At 46.9% G+C, this 11,855-nt stretch overlaps 2 protein-coding genes across 2 annotated transcripts in view; both read right to left on the reverse strand.

Annotated features, from left to right (window-relative positions):
- The window catches only part of CORO1C (coronin 1C), a 51,585-nt gene that overhangs the window by 31,686 nt on the left and 8,044 nt on the right, over positions 1-11,855 (reverse strand). The window lies entirely within an intron of this gene.
- The window catches only part of SSH1 (slingshot protein phosphatase 1), a 45,700-nt gene continuing 34,502 nt past the window's right edge, over positions 658-11,855 (reverse strand). The window contains exons 16-17 of the transcript XR_003399524.1: positions 3,816-3,819; positions 658-668 (exon numbers count right to left, since the gene is read on the reverse strand). The gene's annotated coding sequence lies outside the window, so the exon portion shown is untranslated. The remainder of the gene's footprint in view (positions 669-3,815; positions 3,820-11,855) is intronic.

Genomic DNA, 11,855 nt, shown 5'->3' on the forward strand with positions numbered 1-11,855 from the left:
TTTTTTTTTTTTTTTTTTTTTTTCTCCCTCACCCAAATGTCAAGTGACTTCCAGCTGAATTTTACCAAACATTTGACTTCGTCTCCCACTCTGTGCCCGCCGCACAGCTCAGCCGCTGGCCTTTGTATCAGCATTTAAATGGACCTTAGAAATGCGGGATGCCGTCAGCCGTGCCTGCACAGTGACACTTTTCATCCCGTTTCTTTCTGATCTCCCATCATGATGTGTCACAAGAGTTACCATGAGTTTGCCCATTTTCCTGTTTATAAAGGATTTATCTGTCTCAAGAATCCAACAGATGTATTTCTGTGGCTTCGGAGGGTTTTCAGCCTGCTTATGCAAGAGGAAACGCATCCTGCTAGGGAACACTTACAGGAAAACCCCCCACTAATGACAAAATCCTGCTCAGCCCATGTGATTGTGATCCCTTCTGGAAAGGGAGGCATTTGAAATAAAAGGCCAGTTTAAGTCACAGGCAGCCGGAGGCTACTGTTCAAGTGGGGTGAGGAGATACAAATCCACTGGATAGGGAGAACAGCGTTTATAAAAGGTTGGTACTTCGGACTGGAAAGGCGTGGAAACGGCAAGATAAGTTGCAGCTGTTGATGGTGAGCCCCCAAACTCAGAGCCTCATTGAAGAGGTCACGTACGGTACGCATCAACGGCGGCTTTGGAGTAAATGTCTCAGAGAACTATTAATAAATGAGAAGCAGATAAGGAGGAAAAAAAAAAATACACTACAGGCAACACCACCAGCACCGATTACGAACGATGAGAGGACACCTGCCTCGTTTGCTATGGGTCCGGCAGGGTGCTGGGGACAGCAGGGAGAGGGGACAGTCCCGCTGGTGAAACCACAAGACAAGGCAGCCCACGCCTCGGGAGCCTGACACAGGGAAGCCCAGAGGTTTCTCGACTACTGACGCACCGACGGAGCAGCCCAAGGTCTTTCTGAACACCTGGGCTGAGCTGCTTGGGCCTCATCTGCTAAAGTGATGTATGCTCAGAGTTGAATCCTTTTTTTTTTTTTAAAAAAAAAAAGTATTTTATAATCCTAAACTAATAGTCAGGCCATAGATGTTTCAACCTGAGGCTTAAGTGCCCCCAGCACGGGGAAAACACCGCAGGGCTGAGCCACATCTGGGGAGCAGTTGGCCATCACGGAGATAAGCACCGGAGAAAAGCCCACAAGGAATCTAGTAATTCACTCTTCAGAGCACTTCGAACATCATATGGTAGATAAGGTACGGAGCCGCATACGGGATGGAGGATATAAGCATTCAGAGGGTTTAAAGCCCTAAAGAGACCACTGGTCCTGCTCCAGGGGCAAAGGAGGGCTCTGTCCCACCGTCGCTACATGCCCGGCAGAGCAAGGGGCCGTGGAGCGAGGCCTGAGCTAAGAGCTGTACCCCAGCACATGGGAAAAAGGGAACAAATATTACCCGGGTTATTACCTAATCGCTCACTTCTGGCATTTCTTCAGAGCACTTGGTTGTGCAAGCTCTGCGGGTTCTCTGTAACCCACGCGTGTGCACGGCCCGTGGTGTACACACACACACGCGTGTGCCTGTGGATACACACCGCCTCCTGCTCAGTCTAGCTGCACATATAAACACTTCACAGCCTTCCCGTACTGCACAGGACAGTCTTACAGACTCGCTCATGTAAAAGAAAAGCCTGCCAGATCGTTTTAAGGCCAGCATTTTTGGGCGCACCTTTGGCGGAGGAAGGAAAGCGAGACGCATCCGTGGGGGGAGCAAGCAGGCACGCGCCTGCTGCCGGCTCCACCGGCTGAGCCACGCAGACAGCAAGGACAGCAAAGGCCATCCGTTCTCTGCAAGCAACTGAGCACGGACCGACAAGCCCCAAAGGAACACGCTACCCACCACGCGAGACCCAGGCGGGCGACAGCGAGGTCAGGGCCACGACTGGCGTTAGACCACGGGAGCAGTGGAGAACCAGTGTGGCACCAGCAAGGCTGAAGGAGGACCTCGTCGCCCTCTCCAAGTATCAAGGGAATCAATGAGCTCAGTCTCACGATATTAAGTCTTGCAATAATTGGGGCGAGGGAGGAAGCGGGAAAAAAAAAAAAAAAACCAACCAAAAAAAACAATCACACAGCCACAAAAATTTCAGCTCGCCCTAGGACTTCACGTGAAACCTCTGGCGGAAAAAAAAGGACAAATACCTCGATGCAGTCCTCTACTTTTAAACAGAGTGCTATTCCCTCTATGGTATAGCATTTCAAATCAATTCATATGAAGTCCATTGCTGACAGAACTTTTGTTTTCAGATGTTCAGAGTTACTTAAACCAAGGGTGAACGCTACTACAGATGGTCACAATTCCAAAATACATCGTATTTGTGCACAGATTATTTTCAGTCTTTGGTTACTTCAGCCTAGTTTGAGCAAGACCCTGCCATCTGACTTCACTTCATTTTAAAGACAAAAAGCTGGAATATGAACTTAATACTGAAATGTCCAGCTGTTATACCGCTGGTGAGATTCTATTTTGGGATGGGAACCTAAACCACAAACTACCAGGGAATTCGATTATATCTCAACCGGGGAGCCCAGCACATTCAAAAATGTAACACAACCCAAACTTAAAATCAGCTGAAATTGCTGTTCTGGACAAAGTGCAAGGTGTTGGTTCTAACCTGTGAAATACTTGATACGATTCTGGTTTTTAGAGCTGTGCCCTGAAACGATCGTACTGAGACCGTTATAATACGAAGAACTCCCAAGTCAGAAATCTTGAAGGCACCATCAAGAAGCACGTGTTACCTCCCAAGCGTTTACCTGTGCACATGTGTCTCAGGAGCACGTCTCCCGTGCTGCGGCTGACGCTCCTTTCACATGCACGTAGGGATGCAATGGCTCTTTTTCCACTTCAAGATTTCCAGGTCTGTAATTCATCTTCTTGGGGGATTTTACTCTCACACCATTTTGTAGCTTGTAGCGTTATGATCTAACATCACGTCGTTTATCATAATTTACAGTGACAAAAGGACACCCCAGTTGAAAGTCATTACCCCAAACGGAGAGCATTGTCTGGCTTCATTTAATCTGTGTCATCTACCATAAAGCTAGAGCAATGAATGCGCACAAAAATCATTACACGGAATGATTTATCAGGATGCCATAATGGGATGGGTAACCAGCAAAGGGAAACACAGGAGCAGTTACACAAACCCTGGATCTGAAACGGCGAGGCAGGTGAGGAGCAGGAACGGGTGCCAGAGCAACCACCTCCGAGCCAACCTCCTCGTTTGGGTTTTTATTTCTTTATTTCTTTTACAGTATCTTCTGTCAAGTGGCACTAAAGGTGCCAACCTCGGAGGTGGTGAAGTGTGATGTATTGGGGGATATTTGCATGATGGCAATTTAGCACACACTGGGCAAAAAAGGTCAGTAAAAATGAAAACAGAAGACAGGTGAGCAAATCAGAGGAAAAAAAAAAAAAGCACCGAAACCCAGGACAAAAAGCTCGGAGAGGCAAGTAACACACGGAATACACGGGGAAAAGAGGACTAGGGTACCTGTGGATTAAGCAGCTCTGATGCCTCAATGCAGTCGGCCGGCACCGAAGAGGTTTACTGGGTAAGGAAAGGGAAACCTTGCACTGGAGTAGCCACACTCCCACCCTGAGACACCCACCGCTGCTCCAGCCGCTGCCCGCAGCCTTTCAGATGCTCCCCTCCAAAAGCCTTCATTCTCCTCCACTGGAACCAACACCAGGGATGCTTCTTCACACGCTGTATCCCCACGCTCTGCCAAGAGATGGAGCGATGGACTTCCAGAGCTGAACGACAGCCCTAGGAACCTCAGCCAGACACATCACACCAGCACCATGGAAGATGCTACCTAGACCCCTGGGGACTGAGTGCATCACCCCCCTTACCCCCCCACCCTGCAGTAAAAGCAGCACATGCCACCGAGAGGAAAACAACAGGGCTTCAGACCACACTTGGACCCTGAGGAAAACACGAGAGGGAGAGCACAACCCCCCAGCGCAGAGCTGCAAGTCAGCAAGGCTGTTACAACAGCCAAGCACCGGGATTCCAGTTAAGAGAAGTATGCAGATAAAATGCTTTCTCCACAGAGCTGACCTAGTTCTCTTATCAGTGCAACAGAGCTAACAAGGAAGTATCAATCTGTTCAGAGCTGCTACCCCAATTTACTGAATCCTTCTGCTCTCTCGAAGGTTACATGCAAGCTTCTTCCAGACAGTGTTCCTCAGACACATCGCAAGTTGAGGGGTTTTTTAAAACCTAGTTTTGGGGAAAAGCTTAGTACCAGCTAAGGATTGTGCCTCTTGCCCACCATAGCTTCATTAATTTCTCACCAGATTCACCGCCAGGTTCCACCTTTCCCAGCTAAGGCACAAGCACTTCCAACACGACAGAGCGCTACCAGTGGAAAACGACTGCCTTTTCTCCTACAACCTGAAGCAATCAAACACGCCCAAATGAAATAAATGGCAAACATAACTCCGTCACGCCGTGTGTGACAGAGGAGCTCCAGTAGCCACTAGACCTGAAATTCCAACTCCTGATACAGGACGTGGTCTGTCCTCTTCAGGGATGCACTGAAGGCAGAAGCCAAGCAGACAGCGGTACCCAGGTGCTGGGAGCATAAAGCACTGAAAGGGTTAACACGTGCAGATTCCCCACTCGGCAAAAGTCAAGAAAAGGTGCAAACATGAAGGTAAGTTGATTAACACAGTATTTTCTAAGGTAAGCACATTTCCTGTAGAACTCCGGTGGTTTTTAAGACATTATTGGAAACATTACACTGCTGCTCCTTGCTTACAGTTAATTGGATCATTTTTTAAAAACATGACAAGAAGATGGATCCAAAAAAAAAAATCTCCAAAGGTCTTGATAACTGTTTGCTATTCCTCCTCATTACAACATGCTGCGGTACCCATGGGAAGAAACTATAAACGCTAAAGATATTTGAAGGAGGTAAAACGGTCTCGTAGGTAAAAGGCCAGAGGTCCCAGTTCTTACAGAGCACCGTGGCACCCGCAGCCCGAGAGCCACCCCCAGGAGACCAAAACCTACAGAAAGCCCTCCCGCTACAAACACCGAGCTAGCTGGGAACTCAGATTCCTCACAACCTAGAAATAAAAGCAGAAACAACAGATCAGCACAACCGAGGCTCACAAACAGAGCGGCCAAGTGTGAGTCAGACTGACCAAGCGAGGATGCAGCCTTCTCCAGATGGCCCTGCCTGACCACAGCCGCTCCGCTGCTCTGCTGGATGGAGCACAACCCCCAGACCTGCCGGCAGCCCGCTGAGGAGGCACCGCGGCCTTGGGGGATGCGACGGGAGAGGAGCGGGATGGCCAAGCGTCACGGCAGCACTGCCTGGACCAGCGCTGCGGCCATAACGGCAAGTGAGCCGGCCAGCGTCACGGTTAGGCTGGAGTTACAGCCCAGACCAGTAGGGTCCATCCTTCAGTGTTGAATGGAGACACTCTACTCCCGAAAGTAGGAACGGGCTTGGTTAGTGTCCCCTAAGAAACACCTCCATCCAAACACTGCCTAAATCCGAGCCCAATTTAGCAACTTTCACGTCTCAAGCTGTTCACTAACACCCATCCAACAGGTCAGGCACTCGAGCTGAATTTTTGATGTTCTCCAAATAAAACCAACAATGGTTAATCGTCCAAGACAAGACAACATCCTCAGCATTGAGGAACACAGAAGGTTCAAGGCTGGACAACGCAAACACGTTTCATATTTTAACGCCGTACAAATAAGCAGCAAAGTGAATCTCAGTTCTCACAGTTGGAACTGGCGCATATTTCTCCAGATTTCCATTTGCTGTCCTGCCAGCTCTTCTGGCCAAGCAGCCTATAATTCAAAGAGTACCATTGTCATTCTGTCCCGTTTCCGTAACATGCAATTTGAAATGAGGGCTGGGGGAGGGAGGAAGGGACTAGAGGAGGCTGAAACTCCAATCCAGATAGCTCAATCTGCTAACTTGATTTTAAATCCCTATCTTGTGGTACCAATTACAGCCCCTCCAACATCTGCTTTAGCAAAGGGTTCCAAGTTCAAACACATTTCCTCTGTCCTACAGATGTTCTTTGTCATTGATCCGTTTCAGGCCCAGGCTGCTGCCCTGTGCTGCGGCAGCGTCCCCGGCTGCCACGCGCCGCAGCGAAGAGGGCAGCAGCCTGGGTGAGCTGGTGTCAAACCCCGAGTGTGACACCGAGCCCGTTTCTCACCTCTCTAGGCAGGCAAGAAAAAAAAAAAAAAGATGCAGGAAAGCGTATTTAGTTTAGTAAGCAGCTTTAATAAACGTTCCTGCTACACTACGGAGAAAGATTTCAGATGTAAGAAGGAAAAACACCTTCCTACACCCACAGGCTGCGTGTGCCGAGGACGAGGGGTGTACCTGTTGTCCCCAGCTCTCCCACAGCAGCTCTCTGCCTGCCTGACGGGGAGAATCACCCCCCCATGCACGCAGGGCAAAGGCTGATCTCTTGGGGAAGGGACCCCCTCAGCTGGGGAGCTTGTTTTCAATAAGGGGCATGAAGAATTGCAGCCTGTGTTTGATGACCTTTAAGCTTTACTTACCTGTTGGGTTTGACAGTCACGTTACTGCACGTGCAACCCACACTTCCAGCCCTTGGAGAGTCACTGGGGCACTTAGAGCAGATCTGGAGGAGACCAGCCAAAACAACAGGCAGTATTACACTGAGATAAGCCCCAGCTGGCTTTTAGGTGATCTTTCATGATTAAGAATTTCCCTAGTAGACCAGAAGATCAATGTGGCAAGCACTGCATATAAAGAACAAAAAGATAACCTTTATCCCCAAAGAAACGTGAGGGAGCAGAGCGGAGAGCATAGAGATAACACAGGCGCATCCAAAGCACGGCGAAACGGGAGCCCAAACCAGGGTAGCCCATCTTTAAAGACCAGCACCTTAAAAACACCATGCGGAAATTTTAACAAATTGCTCCAGAAAGCAGCAGTGGCCGGGAAAAAAGATGTTGGAAGGCACAATGACACTCAAGCTAGAAGTGTTTTGTGCCTACACTTCTCGCTGCGCTAAAGCAGAAGTATATATTGCTGAAGTACGTCTGGCAACTCATGTTTGAGCTGGCTCAGGATTTTTTCTTGCCTTGCAAACTGATCTCAGCAGATTCAAAAATGAAAATAAACCTTTAAAATATATATATATATTTTCACTGAAAACTCAAAAAAATTTAATCCACCTCCTGTTCTGAACAAGACGGCTTTGTGCTTATTTACTCCAACCTCCAACTTAAGAGTATAATTAATGTAAGTACGGCAGTGCAAAATTAACAGTTGAAATATCAGGTGTAAGAATGGCCATTTATCTGCACACACACACACACACACACCCCCTGTGTGTGCTGGTGCAAATACAGGAACCGTCTGTAAAACAACAAGTGTACACTGCGTATTCTACGCCAGAAGAATTCCCAGCCTAGTACCTGCGAGACCCTGAGCAAAACGCTTAACCTCCCATTTCCAATCTGGAAACAACGATGTCAATCTGTTTCACGTGGGTGACTTCAAGAAACAACTGCATCGCTGACTGGCCACCGTTCGATGAAAAATGCCAAATAAACGGCAAGTGTATACCCCGAGTCAGTTGGGTGTTGAAGATTCCAGTGTGAACTGACAAACCGTGAGGTTTTAGGTATTTAAAATGAATTTAAAATGAAAGGGGGTGACCAGAAAAAAAAAAAAAAAAAAGGCAATTTCAAGAGGTAATACTAGCCCTGAGCTGAGTCCCTCGCCATGGAGCCTTTGCTGATGACTATCTTCCATATCAAGTGATGATCTGCCCAGCACTGCCAGTTCGCCCGGCTCCCAAGGGACAGAGTGCTTACTACGGCTTGAATTTGTTATTGCCTGCTAATCCCTCGTGGTGCTAATTACACCCATTATCAGTCTGTCTGATTGTGCCTGACGCATGTCCGATATCGAAACGTGCAGGACTGTACGATGTCAAATCCCTATCAGATTCGCACGGGAAGGGGATGCTTCCGAGGTGATGTTTCAATACCAGCAGGTTTATGTATTTATGCGAGATAAACAATGGGTTTTCAAGGGCTCCAGAACACAGTCTCTATGGCAACTATAGGCAGAACTAGGGGGATGGAGAGGGAGGGAGGGAAGTTCCCACATTTCTAAATACTCCAAGCAGAGTGATTTGAAGTCCATTTTCCACGGACGACTTATACCAGGAATTGCACAGGTGAAATGCGTTGCCTAGGTTCATACATGGATGCAAACAGTCTGGTTTTAGGCACACTGCTGGTTTTACGAAATCTGCTCAGGGATATTTGATAAGACTGCAGAAATGGTTGCCTTAATATTCACCTGAGAAAAAAAATTCACATAGATTACACACAAAAATGCTGCGGCCAGCCAAGATTTGGAGAGCCACAGGGAAACCGTGATCCTTCCTAAAGGGAACACCTGGCCTTAAGTGCAGCTCAGCAATGCTCCAGATGAAAGCTGCCAGCTCATCTCGGCACGCCTGACCGCATCAGGCTTAACCTTAATCTCTTTAAGTCAGATCCCACCACTGTTTTATTTCCACTGCTTTTTCAAATTAAATTATTAAAAGGGAAAACAAGAAAAAAACCTAATTATGATGGACTGAGAGGCCCAGCTCAATGTCAAACAGAGTCACTATAACCAATTCAACCCCATCCAGCTTCTCCCACTGAAAGCCAGACCTCAAGAGTCATTACACGCTCATACAAAAAGCGTATTATGTATCATTTACTGTTATCAACAACAAAATCGGGATCAAAGAAAATAACGTTGAAGAAGCAAAATGATAATGTTGAAGAAATGCTATCTGCCCATCTCCAATGCAGGCGGTTCTACCTTGGTATCCAACTTGTTAACGAAGAAGCAGAGCAAAGAGGAAAAAAATGGTCGAAGAGCCCCTGTTTTATTCTGTTCCCCTCTAAACCAGAGACCTCTTCTGTCGATGAGCGCCAGCAGGCTGGCGACCTTCAAAAGAACAACATGGGTTTTCTTCCCCTTAAGAGGCAGCAGCAGATACCGTTTCCATTCTTTCTCCGTCAAGTTCCTGATCTACAGAGCAGGACTTGAAAGCTTTTCTAGTATTCCATCATAAAAGCCTTTTCCATTTCAGGAGCACTTTGCAACCCGTTACGAAGATGTCTGCTCTAAAGAGATTACACCTGTCTTATTGGCACGAAGAACTGCACGGGAGAGGCGTAGAGTAGAATTATCCATTTGCCTAACAGTCACCTTCTGCTTGACAGCCACGTCATCGCCTCCGCTCACATCCAGCCGTTAATTCCGACCAGGTTTGTATTCACGACACAAACCTGAACGTTGGTAACGCAACTAATGGCCGGTGTGTTCCACGAGGAACCTCTCCAGACGCTTTACTCCTCTGAGGACCATCAGCACCAGACCCAGCATCACAGAATCCTCCCGCACAAAGCCAGACCTACCAGTGGGACCTCTCGGGCCTGTCACTGCTGTGCTGAGAAGCTGAGCAATTCTAGGGTCACCCTGGTATTTTAAATATCCACACACCATCATCTAAAACCACAGAAAGTCATGTACTGAATGGTTATAACCTCAAAAAGAAACAAAACATCCGTTCTTAGTATAGTTCCTCACGTGAGGAAAAACAGAACAAAGCAATCCTATCAGAAAATAGAAAGAAATGGCCCAGTAACCGATTCCCAACTATACTGGTATATTAATTCACTTCCACTGCGACCTTTCCCGAGTCATTTCGGCTAATCTAAACCTTTTTGCCTTAGTTTTGACCCGGCGCTCACCCTACCACCACCTGCATTTGTGCGTATCGCGACAGAAAAAAAAGACTAGCTTGCATCCTGTCAGCCTAAAGCCGCCGACAATCTGACTGCTCCCACGTGGCTTCATAACCAGGGTGACTGTGAACTGAAGCCGTAAGCAGTTTCCAATCGGACTAATTTCCGAGTTCACAACCAGAATATAAGCAGACCAAAAAATACTAGGTGGGGGAGACTACAGGGAAAGAGCTAGAAGAGAACAGAGACATTTAATTCCTGCTCATATGCCCTGTAAACGCTTAAACTGGGGCACTTCAAATCCTCAGTGAGTTTCTGTTCCAACACATCCTTAGAGAAGGACTGAGATTATCCCAAAAGCTTCGGTAAAACAAAAATCAAAACAAACAAACCCATACTTTTAAAAGTCAAGTGAAAATGTGCCTGCGAGTTTGCCTAAAAGGACATTCCTAGCCCTGGGAGTGGTGCGCTGATGACCTCACCAAGCTGCAAACTCGGGCCAGGAAGTGTTTTGCTCATGTCTTCAAAATAGGAAGCTGGCATCCGAGTTAGACTCGTTGGAATCGATAATCCCATTGAAACCAGTAACATCAATTCTCCTGCAACCAGAATGCAGCGTCGTGCCTTAATGAGCCATTTTATGAAGCCGTCGCTAAAGTCTAATATTAAACTTGAACATGATGCATGGAACAGTTACTGAGGACAGATCTCTCAGCGTCCTTTGCTGCATCACTCAGGAAAGCTGATATTTTACCCTTCTGTGCATTCCTTCTCATTGCCATTAAACTGAATCTCTGCCTTTTGCTTGGAGCGAATCCCAGAAGTGACAGATGCAATAAGCATGAAGATTTAACTTGAAAAAATCCAATGATGTTTGAAAAGGCAGCTCGCTAGAAGACAGAGTAATGCCAACAGAGAACATGGAGACGGCACAAATGCTGATTAAAGCAATCCGTATAAAAGGCTACAAGTGACCATCGGAAAAAATCACTATTACAAAGAGCTATATTAAAACAAACACAAAGCAAACGCTCCCCAACACGTACCCAAGCGCGTCGGGTCGTCCTATGGCTACCGAAAATACTAAAAATGTATATACGCTAAATAAACACGCGTTGACTTTATCACAACAGCATTTGATCTACTTCTGCGCACACAGTCTTTAGCAAACACGAATATTAGCTGCACTGAAACGTCTCGGTGAGCGCACAGCCATCTGTGTTGGGTTTTTTTTTTTTTCCCCCCTTGAGCAGAAAAGATGATTCAATGCTTGTTATTCAAATGAAAATCACATCTATCCTCTCCTGCCTCACGCACAAGATACCCGCTGTTTTCTCCAGCCATCGCACATCCAGCACATACGGACACGCTTCTCACAGGCCGGGCTGTGCCAATTCACACCATTTTCCCCCACGCTTCCAGCAGGCACAGAGCTGCTTCCCCCACGTGCTTAGAGAGGCACGCGAAGCCAGGGGATAGCGGCAGGTGATTTGGAGACAGCCCGGCCTAAAATTAAACCAGAATCGGTATCAGCAAACTGCAAAAAAAAAAACCAAACCACCTAGTATATTCAAAACATCACTCTTTCATTTCGCTGTCACCCTTGGTCTTGCTTATACTAATCCACACGCATGAATAGGCTCAATGGACCTGCTCAAACAAACACGTACAGCACTGAAGCTACAGCTATTAAAAAAAACCCCACCACCAATGCATATCACTTAACAATAAAACTGCATCAATCAGTTTTACTTTTGTTCCCATTCAGCTTTCAGTCTCTCTCTTTTTTTTTTTTTTTCCAGACCTGTCTCCTGTGCAGTCACAGCATCACATTGTCTGGAGCGGGGTACTCCAGCTTGAACGTTGGTGGGGTCACACGTTGGCTGCTTTTTCCGTGCATCGGGAGCGGAGAAGCAGCTAATTTCACAAAGCACAGACAAGGACTAACCTTTCAATTCTGGCCTTTGACATATCGCTATTTAAAACAACGTAAAAAAAAAAAAAAAAAAAAAAAAAAAAAAAAAAAAAAAAAA

Source organism: Athene cunicularia (assembly GCF_003259725.1).
Source record: "Athene cunicularia isolate RWA chromosome 15 unlocalized genomic scaffold, athCun1 chr15_part1, whole genome shotgun sequence".
Taxonomy (NCBI): Eukaryota; Metazoa; Chordata; class Aves; order Strigiformes; family Strigidae; genus Athene; species Athene cunicularia.